This window comes from Dromiciops gliroides, chromosome 5, assembly GCF_019393635.1.
Source record: "Dromiciops gliroides isolate mDroGli1 chromosome 5, mDroGli1.pri, whole genome shotgun sequence".
NCBI lineage: Eukaryota > Metazoa > Chordata > Mammalia > Microbiotheria > Microbiotheriidae > Dromiciops > Dromiciops gliroides.
In genome coordinates this window covers 148,604,516-148,616,882 of record NC_057865.1, presented here as the reverse complement: position 1 = coordinate 148,616,882, position 12,367 = coordinate 148,604,516, and the positions used below count along the sequence as shown (strand labels likewise).

The 12,367-nt window shown below is 38.2% G+C and overlaps 1 protein-coding gene across 1 annotated transcript in view; it reads right to left on the bottom strand.

Moving 5' to 3' along the window:
* SLC26A5 (solute carrier family 26 member 5) overlaps positions 1–11,070 on the bottom strand; it is a 65,529-nt gene extending 54,459 nt beyond the window's left edge. Inside the window, exon 1 of the mRNA XM_043967168.1 lies at positions 11,018–11,070. The gene's annotated coding sequence lies outside the window, so the exon portion shown is untranslated. The remainder of the gene's footprint in view (positions 1–11,017) is intronic.
* Positions 11,071–12,367: the final 1,297 nt, after the last annotated feature.

Sequence of the window (12,367 nt, the reverse complement as noted above, 5' to 3'; positions counted from 1 at the left end):
TTTTATTGTATTAAAAAATGTGAAAACAATGCTTGGGCTCTGTACAACAACAGGCAGCAGGATTTGGCTCTCTGGCCATAGTTTGCTGAACGCCTCCCCCTTCCCCCCCCAAAAAAACCACCCCCCCCCTCTGAAAAACATTTACTGCACTTAAGGAAGTTAAAAGCCAATTAGGAAGGTAGGAAGATAATATAAGAAAACACAAGACTTACATTTGGAGCAAGCAATAATTATATGAGTAAGATTTAAATGAGAGATTAATAGTTAGATGAGTTCAATCAAGGAGGACTTCCTGTAGTAATTGAACTGTGAATTGTGACTTGAAAGAGATAAAAGAAATGAATTGATAAAGAGGAATAGGGAGTGTATTCTAAATGAGGACAATGGCACATGTAAAGGTATGGAGGAAAAGGTAAAGAAGTTACCTGTGGCATTTAAAGAGGTCCTTTGGCTGGAGTATTTGAAGAATGAGAAAGGTAAATTGGGTGGGGGGGGAGTCAACAGAGGAGCCTTGAAGCTCAAAAATTATGTATTTCAGTTTAATATGATATTATAAATTTCTGAGCAAGAAATTCGGAACTTTTGCCCTGCAGGGGTATGAATGAAATAATCTCTCTTCTCAAGAGAGAATAGCAGGGAGACAACAACAACAACAACAACACACACACACACACACACAGAGATACAGAAGAAATAGAAAGAGAATCTATACACATACAAAGTAGTTAAATATAAAATAGTTTGGAAGGGAGAAAACTAGCAGCTGGAAGGTACAGGTAAAGCTTCAGCCGAGAAGTTGGTATTTGAGCTCAAACAGAATAATGATAATAACAAAAAATAATAACTGATGTTTACATGGCCCTTTGACATTTGCAAAATGCTTGGACCTACATTATCTCATTTGATTTTCAAATTGGCTCTGAGGTAGGACTACAAGTATTATTTCCTCATTTTGCAGATGAAAAAACTTGGCTTAAGTGACTTGCCTGTGGTCACATAGCTAATAAATGCTAGAGGCAGGATTTGAACCCAGGTCTCTAATGATTCCAAGTGCAGCACACTTTCCACTTCACAGTTTAAATTAGTTTAAATTAGATTTAAATTAGGTGAAGCCTCAGATGAACTCATATCTTTTCCTTCCCTTTCACCACAGGTAGGCTTAAAGAAAGGGTTAAAATTTGTACTATCAATAGATAAAGGATGAAAATAGAGAAAAAAAGGGATATGGAAGTAGTGTCTTTTGTAGCATTAGGATACTGTGTATATCAGTTAAAAGATTTTCCCCCCTTTCCTTTCTGAGATCTGTCAACTGGAATAAAGTAATGATTGTTACTGAGGAGGAGGACAGACAGAAAAAAAGAGAGATAAATGAAATGTTCATGCTGAATAATTTTCATGCTTAACAATAGTGATTTAATAATTAAACACCAAAGACTATCAGTACTCTGTTATCAACTAGGCTGGGTGGCAAAGTAGTTAAAGAACTTGAGGTATTGAATAACAAGATTTTTATCTAACTCATCATAGGGCCTTCACAGGGTTGACTGCAATTATATATCACCATGGTGTTTAAAAAATAACTTAGAAGAGATTGTGGCTTTTGTGAGATAGCCAAATTTCTGGTCTGATCCTGATACAAAATCAAGACACATACCCAACATCAGTACAAAATGTTTTCATCATTAAATATTTCAGGGAAGAAGTCAAAGGGTCCTAGAAATTTTAACTTCTTTTTAAAAAAAAATTAGGGCAGCTAAATGGTACAGGGGATAGAACCCCGGGCTTGAAGTCAGGAAAACCTGAATTCAAATATAACCATAGATACTTACTAGCTGTTTACTTCAGTTTCTCCATCTGTAAAATAAGGATAATAACAGCACTTACCTCCCAGGGTTGTTGGGAGGATCAAATGAGATAATAATTTTAAAGTACTTGCGGGGGTGGGGGGGGCAGCTAGGTGGTGCAGTGGATAAAGCACTGGCCCTGGATTCAGGAGGACCTGAGTTCAAATATGGCCTCAGATACTTGACATGTACTAGCTGTGTGACCCTGGGCAAGTCACATAATCCTGTTTGCCCCAGTTTCCTCATCTGTAAAATGATCTGGAGAAGGAAATGGCAAACCACTCCTTCAGCTTTGCAAAGAAAACCCCATATGGGGTCACAAAGAGTTGGACACAACTGCAAAATGACTGAACAACAAAGTTCTGTTGAAGGTACCATTCTTCCAGTCACTCAAGTACTTCATCTTGAAATCATCCTTGACTCTTCCCTCATCCTTACTTGTCAAGTCTTTTTGACTCTACTGTCATGTCATCTCCAACATCTTTGTTCAGTCTCAGAACTACTCTACATCAATCCCTCAATATCATCTCCCAGAATATTCAAACAACCTCCTAACTCATTTCCTTGCTTCCACTTACCCTCCAAACTCTGATCCAAGATATGATCCACTAATTCCCAAACCTTCAAATGCCAGACAGAACTCTGGGTCAGTACATTCCCTTCCTCAATACTTCAAAAGACCTACAGTTTAATAGGAATCTATATTCCTTCTGCTGATAAGATTCTAACTCCTCCATGCCTAAGTAGACAGTACCAGACATGAGATTCCGTGGTTGAAAAAAAATTCATCACCAGGTGGGTGAGTTTCTGATGATTAGGCTCTTCACAGCTAGACTGATTGGAGCTATCAACAGATAGATATTCTGTTGCCAGATTTATTCTGTAAGAGATGGTAGAAGAACCTTTTAAAAATCAGGGTCATCTCCATACTGTAATAAGATAATTGGGTAGGATCCATTCAGAAATGTAAGCGTTCATTTGTAACTCACACATTGCATACTAACCGTTAATGTCTACAACTGGGAATCATTTAAAATGTTTTTCCTTTATGTATGCATAGTTTTTTTACATTTGAGACTATTCTTTTTCAATGACTAACTCACAGGAAGTAGCAGATGGGGTGTTGTGCTTGTAAACAAGAACATGGTTTTAAATCCTACCTATGAGACTTAAGTAGCCATATGACCTTGGGCTAGTAACTTAACCTCTTTGTGACTTGGGTCTAGGACATTAAGTCATGGTAGATCTGAAGTGATGGAAGAATCTCCCATGTGGGGAGTCCACTCCCACACTGGGAGTAGTTTTCCTTTTTCTTTTTAATTATTCCTGGTTTAGGTATTGTAAGAGGCTAAAATTCTAGCTAGTCTGTCTAAAATATCTAATGAGTGGTTGCCAATAAATTATAAGCTTTAGCAAGAGTTTAGACTTTTAAGCATCTATTAAGGAGGATAAGAATTTGGTGAAGAGAGAGAGAGAGGCCTAGATTCAGCTGTGAATCAATCAATCAGTGAGCCAATGTCTCCAGCTCCTCTCCCCCCTGAGGTCCTCCAGAAAGAGAGTGAGGGAGCAAGCTTTGCTTCTTTTATAGACAGTACCCACGAGCAAATGTCACTTCCTGACACCAAGGAAAACCACATGGCTTGCCCTCAGATGCCTTCTCCTCATGGCAGAGCTTTCTTACAGTAACCCCCCAGCAGGTGGTGTCACTCCAATCCTTACAGTATCAAGACAATAGTTGTTTTTATAAAAAGAATTTGGTAGGATCCTCTCTTTTTCCCTTTTAGGAAAGAGTTTATATAATATTGGAATTAAATGTTCTTTGAATATTTGATAGAATTAATTTATTAATTTATCTATTCCTAGGCTTTTCATTTTTTTTGCAGTACAATGAGGGTTAAGTGACTTGCTCAGGATCACACAGTTAGTAAGGGTCAAGTGTCTGAGGCTGGATTTGAACTCAGGTCCTCCTGAATCCAGGGCCAGTGCTTTATCCACTGTGCCACCTAGCTGCCCCCTAGGCTTTTCATTTTTATTAGTTCATCTATGATATTTCAATTTTTGAGTCCAGTATTGAGTTAAGTTCTCAATTTCTTGTTCTCTAAATATGAGTATTTTTATAAATATTCATCCATGTCATTTATGTTGTTGGTTTTATTGGCATATATTCCACTGGAGTCCTACACACTGAAGAATTCATGAAACCTTTGTGTATTTATGAATACCATTCTTTATTTCTTATACTTATACTACAATATTGGTCATAAACACAAGTGAACACCTCTAACTGCTGGATGCTAAAGGATGCAGGTGATATTTATTAATATGCTTACTATATAGTAAAATTCTTTTGACTGGACATATGATTTTATTGTATAGAGATCTCCTTCAACCAATGAAGAATTACAACTGTTCTGCAAATTATAGTCTTAAGGTATTTCCTTGGAGGCCTTAGAAGTTTAATGACTTTTCCATGGTCATGTAAGGGTCAGAGATAAAACTTGAACCCAGGTTTGATTCAAGAATTGTCTCTCTCTTCACTAGGCCATGTTGCTTCCCATAGTACCCATGTTGCTGTGTACAGGAATGCACATGCAGGTGCTGGAGCTGCTTGTTGAAATGAACTGATATTTAATTTTTACCTGTAATTGGGGAATGAAAAACATAGTTTTTGATAAGAAGATGAGAGTGGTAAGAGAGTGAGAAGGAGGGAAATTTTTGGTGATATAAGGTGTTTTTCATTGTGTTTTAAATCATAACACCTAAAACTGCCCTTATAGATACTCTAGGGTGTTGTAGGGGGAATGGATTAAAAAGGAGAGCAGGATGTTTTCCTACATTTGTTAATCTCCTGTGTTTTTTTTTTAATTTTAACCACTTTTCTCCCATTGCTCTGGCCAAGAATCCAAGAGCCCACTATGACTGTGCCATTTTGCTTTCTCTTCTTGGTTTGTGTTTCTTCTTTCCAACCCTCTAAGGCAGAGATTCTTAATCTTTTTTAGGGTCACATACCCCTTTGGAAGTCTGATAAAGTCTATGCATCCTTTTTTTCCTTCAGAATACTGGTTTTAAACAGTTAAAGGAAATGCTAAATTTCGGTTAGAGGCAAGTGAAAAGAACAATTTAAATTCTTTCCCATCCAAGTTCACAGACTGCCCTGACATATATCCAGCAAACCCTTTCATCTAAAACATAATGATTATGCTGTCACTCCAAGGGCAGGCAACCCAAAATCTCACAGGCTCAGAGTTTCTGGTAATTCAGGTCTTTTTGCACCCAAGGTACCCGGTTTGGGGTTAAGGTAACACAGGCAAAAACTGCTTAATGACTCCCCACCCCCAGTAGTCACGATGGTCATGAAGTGAGGAAGGAACCACAGATGACGACTGGTGAAATGGGAAAGCATGAGCTGAATCTAGAAAATGTCAGAATTGGGGATGATAAAGGAAAGGATAGGAAGTGAGAAGGCAAGAGAACAGCAGCTGTTGGGATGTAAAATCTAATACCATTGTCTTTTTTTTTGGTGGGGCAATGAGGGTTAAGTGACTTGTGCAGGGTCACACAGCTACTAAGTGTCAAGTGTCTAAGGTTGGATTTGAACTCAGGTCCTCCTGAATTACCTTTGTCTTATTTTATTTTGTTTTATTGTGGGGCAATGAGGGTTAAGTGACTTGCCCAGGGTCACACAGCTAGTCAGTGTCAAGTGTCTGAATTCGGATTTGAACTCAGGTCTTCCTGAATCCAGGGCTGGTGCCTTATCCACTGCGCCACCTAGCTGCCCCACCTTTGTCTTTTAATGTACATTTATGTGATTGTGTGAGATGATGGTGATCAAATGGAAAGTGGTATCGAAGAAACTATACCAATACTAGAGAACTAAAAGTGAGAAAATAAGAAACTAAAACTGGCTTTCATTGTGGAAAGGTAATGCTAATTACTGTTATTTTTTGTGAACTGTTTACTATTTTCCTCTAATTTTCATGAAGCATAAGGATTCTCTATCATTAAAGATGTCAGATTAATTTTTGTTTTAAGTTTTGCCTTCATAGTTTATTGTTCTTAGACAGAACTATATAACTAGCAATTCTGGTGTCTACAGTAAGTACCACAAAGTGATACTAGGTCAAGCAGCATTAAAGGAACCTCTTTAAAACTTTTAAAAGACAAATTCAGTCTTGGGGGAGGGGGCAGCAAACTCAGGGAGATACCCAGAAACTGCAAGGCTGTTTCTGGAGATGTTACTGCTAGTACATCTGGCATGAAAGGCAGATGATCCCACTTTGAGTGGTCATTGGTGTATGGGAAGGGAATGAGGTCATCTGTTAGCTATTCATTTGAACTAATCATCTCTGTAACTAGGCGCTAAGCTTAGCCACTTCTACCTGCCAAAGGAATAGAAGTATTTTCAGCCCTCTTGGTCAAGCCTCAGCTTCCCTCTCTAGTTATGGCACTTCTCACAGATCATGGATGTTTGCTCATTCACAGGGGTTGCTTGTTTAGATTTTAAAAAAGGCAGAAGGAACATAATTGGCCAAAGAAGATTTCATGTGAGATGCAGGTTTTGAATCAACTTTGGATAGATAGGCTTTTCACATTGGAAAAGATAAAGGCACAGAGGAAAGAATAAATATGGGTTGGATCATGGAAGGATCATGGAAGAGACTAGCCTGACAAAAACAACAGGCACATGTTGAAAAATAATAGGAAATACCATTATGGATGGCCTTGAAAATCAGGCAGAGGATTTGATATTTGATACTATATGTTCGAATTGTTTATATTCTAAAGCCTCACCTACCAGATACCCAAAGGTCAAAATAAGTGGGGTACTGAAGAATTATGCAAGTTTATTTAACACATTCAATCTCTTTATGTATTATTCTCCTATAATAATGCTGTCTTTAAAAGGTACACCATCTATTTTCTATTTAGCAATATTTCAGAGATCCTGAGTACTTAGCTTCCATGGCTCCACAGCCTTAGAAGGGTAAATATCCCAATAAGTGGCATTTGTGGTCCACTTGAGTGGTTTATCATCTAATAAAATAAAATATCCTTAGATTCAGGCTGTGCAGGGACAGACAGTATGGCTTAGTGAATAGAATGATGGTCTTAGAGTAAGGAAAACCTGAGTTTGAATACTGCCTCAGATACCAGCTTTAATCCTGAACAAATCATTTACTCTCTCAGCCTCAGTTTTCTCATCTGTAAAGTAGGGATAATAATAGTATCTACAATGGGAATATTATAAGGATCAAATAAGATGATGCATATAAAGTTGTGCAATTTTATAGTGTTAGCTGTTATGACTCACTTGCCACTGAAAGATGTAAATTGGGCTAAAGAGGGAAAGGAATAAGGATGAGGGCTATATCTGCCATTTCATTGGTACAGAAAATTCCCAAGGGAAACTCCCTCTACCAGAGCAGGTCAGCACCTTCTCAGCATAGTCTTAAAAGAGAGTTGTATAGAACAACTCTTAGCTACTTCTACCTGACAAAGGAATATAAGGTTTACCCAAGGCAAAGTCTCAGTGCCCTCCCTAGATAGGGGTTTTCTCATATATCATGGTTGTCTGTTCATTCATAATGGTCACTTGTTGAGATTTAAAAAAAAAACCTGAGGGAACATGATTAGCCAGCTTAAGTGACTTGCCCAGGGTCACATAGCAAGTATATGTCAGGGCTTGAGGCCAGGTCTTCCTGGATTTGTGATCATCTCTTTATTTATTATGCTACACCAAAGTTGATTATGAAAGAGAAAAGTAAGATATGCAAGGGGGATATTCTGGGATGATTTAATGTGGGTGAGAATAGGAGAGATAGGCCAGCTAAAATAGTAATATTTTAGTAATATAGGGAAGTTAAAAAACTGAAAAAAAAACACCCAAACCCCACAAGGCAATACATTTACAGACAAAGACCTGGATGTCTGGTTGGAAAAATCAGAGATGGAGGGAGGTCCTATATATTATAGGGAAGAAGGATAGAGACTAAATCTGTGGTTTCAGTGATACAGAGAATTCCTACAAGAGAATACTCCCTCTAGCAAAGGAGAATGATACCTCTAGTTGCTATCCATTAGATTGTAAGCTCCTTGAAGGCAGACTATCTTTTTATTCCAGTTTTAGCACAGTGCTTGGTACATAGTAGGCACTTAACTAATGTTTATTGGATTGGATTAAGAGAGCTCCTGGAACATTAAGAAGAATAATTTAGGTTCCATGAGTGTCACTGCTAATTTGTTAACAAGTTATAGTTAAGAGGCAACATGGTATAGAGAGTTGGCTTTGTGTGATCTTGGGCAATTCACTTAATCTCTAAATGTTCCAGGTAATTCAGGTTATAAATTGAAGAGAAAGTTCTGACTTGTATTGAGAGAGTTTCCTCACCTAGGAATTCTCAAAACCAGTGAAATTGTATGGAAAGGCAAAAGACCTGAGTTTAAATCTTTCCTCAGATACTTACTAGCTGAGGAAGTCATTTAACCTCACAGCCTCAGTTTCCTCATCTGTAAAGTAGTTGTGAGGATCAAAGGAGAAACCTTATGATGTTTTGTAAAACTTAAATCAATCTGTAAATGCTAATTAGCATTAATATTATTATGAAATAATAAGTCAAGTTCAAATCCCTATCTTTAATAATAAATTTTATGGCATATGCTGATTTATCTTCTTAGGGTATAAGAGAGGGGAGTTTTAATTGTACTCAGGAGGGGCAGCAGGATGGCACAGTGGATTAAAGCACCGGCCCTGGATGCAGGAGGACCCGAGTTCAAATCCGGCCTCAGACCCTTGACACTTTCTAGCTGTGTGACCCTGGGCAAGTCACTTAACCCTCATTGCCCCACCAAAAAATAAAAAAATTTTTTAAAAAAGAATCTATAATTGTACTCAGGAGTTGCTCCTGTTCTCCAGAAGACTAAGGAGTAAGGTGCAAATACGCATTATTATCTACATGCTATGGAACCAAGGGAGATCTCTGGGCAAATATGAACAGGGGGAGTCACTGAAGTAGAAAGTTAGTAGAGTGTAACCATTGGCAGGCAGGAAGTCTACAATCTAATAAAGGCCTGGAGGGTGAATTTACCCCTTGGTGGGAAAGTTGTCCTGAGTCAGTCATAAAGGAGGCTCTTATTGATGGCATCCAGGCTATATCAGAGACCTCTAACAGCAGGTAGTACCTTTTGGAGATCCCCAATTCTTAGAGCAATACGCCAGCTAAAACTCAGGATGTGACTGAAGAACGGTGTCTGTTCTTTCGTTCTCTAGCTCCCCTCAGCCCTACCCCATGTCTTCTTTTGTTTGCATCATCTTCTTCTTCTTTTTTTTTTAGTGAGGCAATTGGGGTTAAGTGACTTGCCCAGGGTCACACAGCTAGTAAGTGTTAAGTGTCTGAGGCCTGATTTGAACTCAGGTACTCCTGACTCCAGGGCCAGTGCTCTATCCACTGCGCCACATAGCTGCCCCTGTTTGCATCTTCTAAATGGTGTTAATATGCATATACTTTGTACTTTGCTTTGCATGGATGACTTGAGAAATGGAGGAAAGTAGGAAGCAGATGAACACAGAACAAACTCATATGTGAAATCTTTAAATGCAAGTGATAATTTTTTTTTCAAAGTGTGAACACCTACAACAGATACAAAGTGATGGATAGAGTATGCAGATCCAAGCAGCAGATTAAATAGGCAATGTCCTCTTTTTTCCTACCCTGTTTCTGGTAATCCAATAGTCTACAAGTGTTGATAAGGTGTGAGGATCATTTTTTATCTCATATTGAATGAGGAAGCTCACATTTCAGCAGTGACCAAAGTAGTCATCCTCACCTCACTTGCTTATTCTCCCTCCCCCACAACTCATAGACCACATGGAGAAAATTTCAAAAGGCTGTTAAACACTGGAGGTTATAGCATACTCAAGAGTCTTCAAGTTGTCTATAATGGGCAGGGTTATACTTAACTTGGTCAGTCAATCTGCCACTATTTATCGGATGCTAAGTATTATGCTAGGTATTGTGGGATACATCAAAGGATAGGATGCTGTACCTTGACAAAGTTAGGAAGCATAAAATAGAGGATTTTCCATTCTTTCTTTTAATCTTATTAAGGGAATGAGGAATACTGTGAATATTTAAGTGCATAACCTAAATCTACATGGACAAGGCTGTGTAGCATGTAGATTATTTAGAACTTCTGACTTAAAAGCAGCCAAAAGGCCAAATTTTACAGACAATTTTCAACAGCTACATTACCTTAAAGTCCCAGATGGCCAGATGGAATTCTCAACAATGTGTCTTAGGTTTCTGCAGAGGTTAATCTGTCTTTAGCTTTGGAAATGGTTTTCATGTTAAAAAATTGGTTAGAGGAGTTACAAATGATGTAACAGGGCTAGAAAAGTGTTGTTTTTTAAAAAAAAATTCGTTTTTACAATCAATAAATTTCAAGAAAGCAGGAGAATTTGGGCAGCAGCATAACCCCCCCCAAATACCTAAGGTTAAAAGTTATATTGTCCATATGTATATCAATAGAATGTGTTCACTGTATTTGATCTGAGTTTCTTCTTAGAAAATCAGGATTCATTTAATGTATATCTATATAGCATATATTATATATAGTATATGACATATAACACACATGCATATATATGTATATGTATATATACATATATATGTGTGTGTGTATATATACATAAACACACACACACACACACACATATATATATATATAAAGTCATATAAGATTCTGGTTTCATCCTCATCAACAAAAGTTGTGATGTGTCCAGTGGCTTATGGTACCACACTGGGCACTACACAAAGAGAATGCCACAGACCTGATCTCTGTTCCCTAGAAGATTATATCAATGACATTCTAGGACTGGTGGTCTATGTTATCAGACAAGGTTGTTGGTTCCTGTGACTGACCAGCCTGCCAGCTGCCTAATAAGAACAAAGGACATTCAAAGTTCACTCTCCCCAAGGACCAGTTAAATCATGCCCTGATCCAAATGAAGAAAAGTGAGAGTATGTCATTCTCTCTGATCTTCCTTTTCTATAAAAAAACAACAACCCCAGTGTTTAGTTCAGGTTTCTGGATGTTGTAGGTTCTACTTTAATGCAGACAAGACTCAATACAATGATGATATGGCCTAAAGCAAATATTAGTTATTTACTACTTACCCAAATCAGAAAAAAAAACCCAAAACAATGGAAGCAGCACTACAGGCTTGCCGATGGTGGAATCCAATGTGACTTGGTGCTGCTTTGATTCAGGGGTCTGAAGTGGCTCCAAGAGGTTCTGTGCTCTTCTGCCCTCTGTGCAGGATGAACAACAAAAAAGTCAAATTATAGCTTTGTTTTGTTACAGAGTCCACTGATAGAACCTGAAGACTTGGTTTTTGTTTTTTGTCAATTTCACTCATTCATCACTGTATCACAGCAAAGAACTGGACTTGGAACTAGGAGAGGCCAAGTTCAAATCCTGTCTCAGATGCTTACAAGATATGAGCTTGGGCAGATCCTTTAACTTCCCTCAGCCTCAATTTCCTATTCTGTGAAAGGTGGAAAATAGGTATGTATGGCAGTTACCTCATTGAGGACCAAATGAGATAAGGAGTGCAAAGTACTATAAACTATTTTTTTTTTTGTGGGGCAATGGGGGTTAAGTGACTTGCCCAGGGTCACACAGCTAGTAAGTGTCAAGTGTCCGAGGCCAGATTTGAACTCGGGTACTCCTGAATCCAGGGCCGGTGCTTTATCCACTGCGCCACCTAGCTGCCCCTAAACAGTATTTCTTTTTTTTTTGGGGGGGGGGCTGGGCAATGGGGGTTAAGTGACTTGCCCAGGGTCACACAGATAGTGTCAAGTGTCTGAGGCCGGATTTGAACTCAGGTACTCCTGAATCCAGAGCCAGTGCTTCATCCACTGTGCCACCTAACAGCCCCAGTACTATTGCTTAATAAATGCTTGTTGACTATACAAACTTCAATTATTATTATCACGTATTGTGCGAAACATCACCCTCATCCCACATTTAAGTGCAACCTTTCTAAACTTATACTGAAGTTTAGTTCACAGAATAGGAAGTCTCAAGATGCCAGTGAAATCAAATGAAAATAACTTTTTAAAAAAGAAAATGATTAGGTATGTGGCTTAATTCTATAGATTTGCAATTTTGAGTTTATTAGGCTGTAGGCTATTTGCTAGTCTTACAGACATTTGTCAGTGTCAATACTTCAAAAGATTTGATGACAATGAGGAACTGAAGCTGGAAAGAAAACACACCAGAACTGTGGCTCATAACTTCAATATTAAAAAAAAAAATCCAAAACCTTTTGCCTTGATAAAGAGAGATAAACCCATCAGGTAATCCAGTCTAACCCTTACATTTTATAGATGAAGAAATTGAGGTCTAGAGAGGCTGTGACTTGACCAAGATATGAAGTAGCAGAGTAGGGATTTGAACCCAGGTCCTCTGCCTCTACACCCTTCCATTATAGCACACTACAAGAAAGAAAGAAAGATGATTAA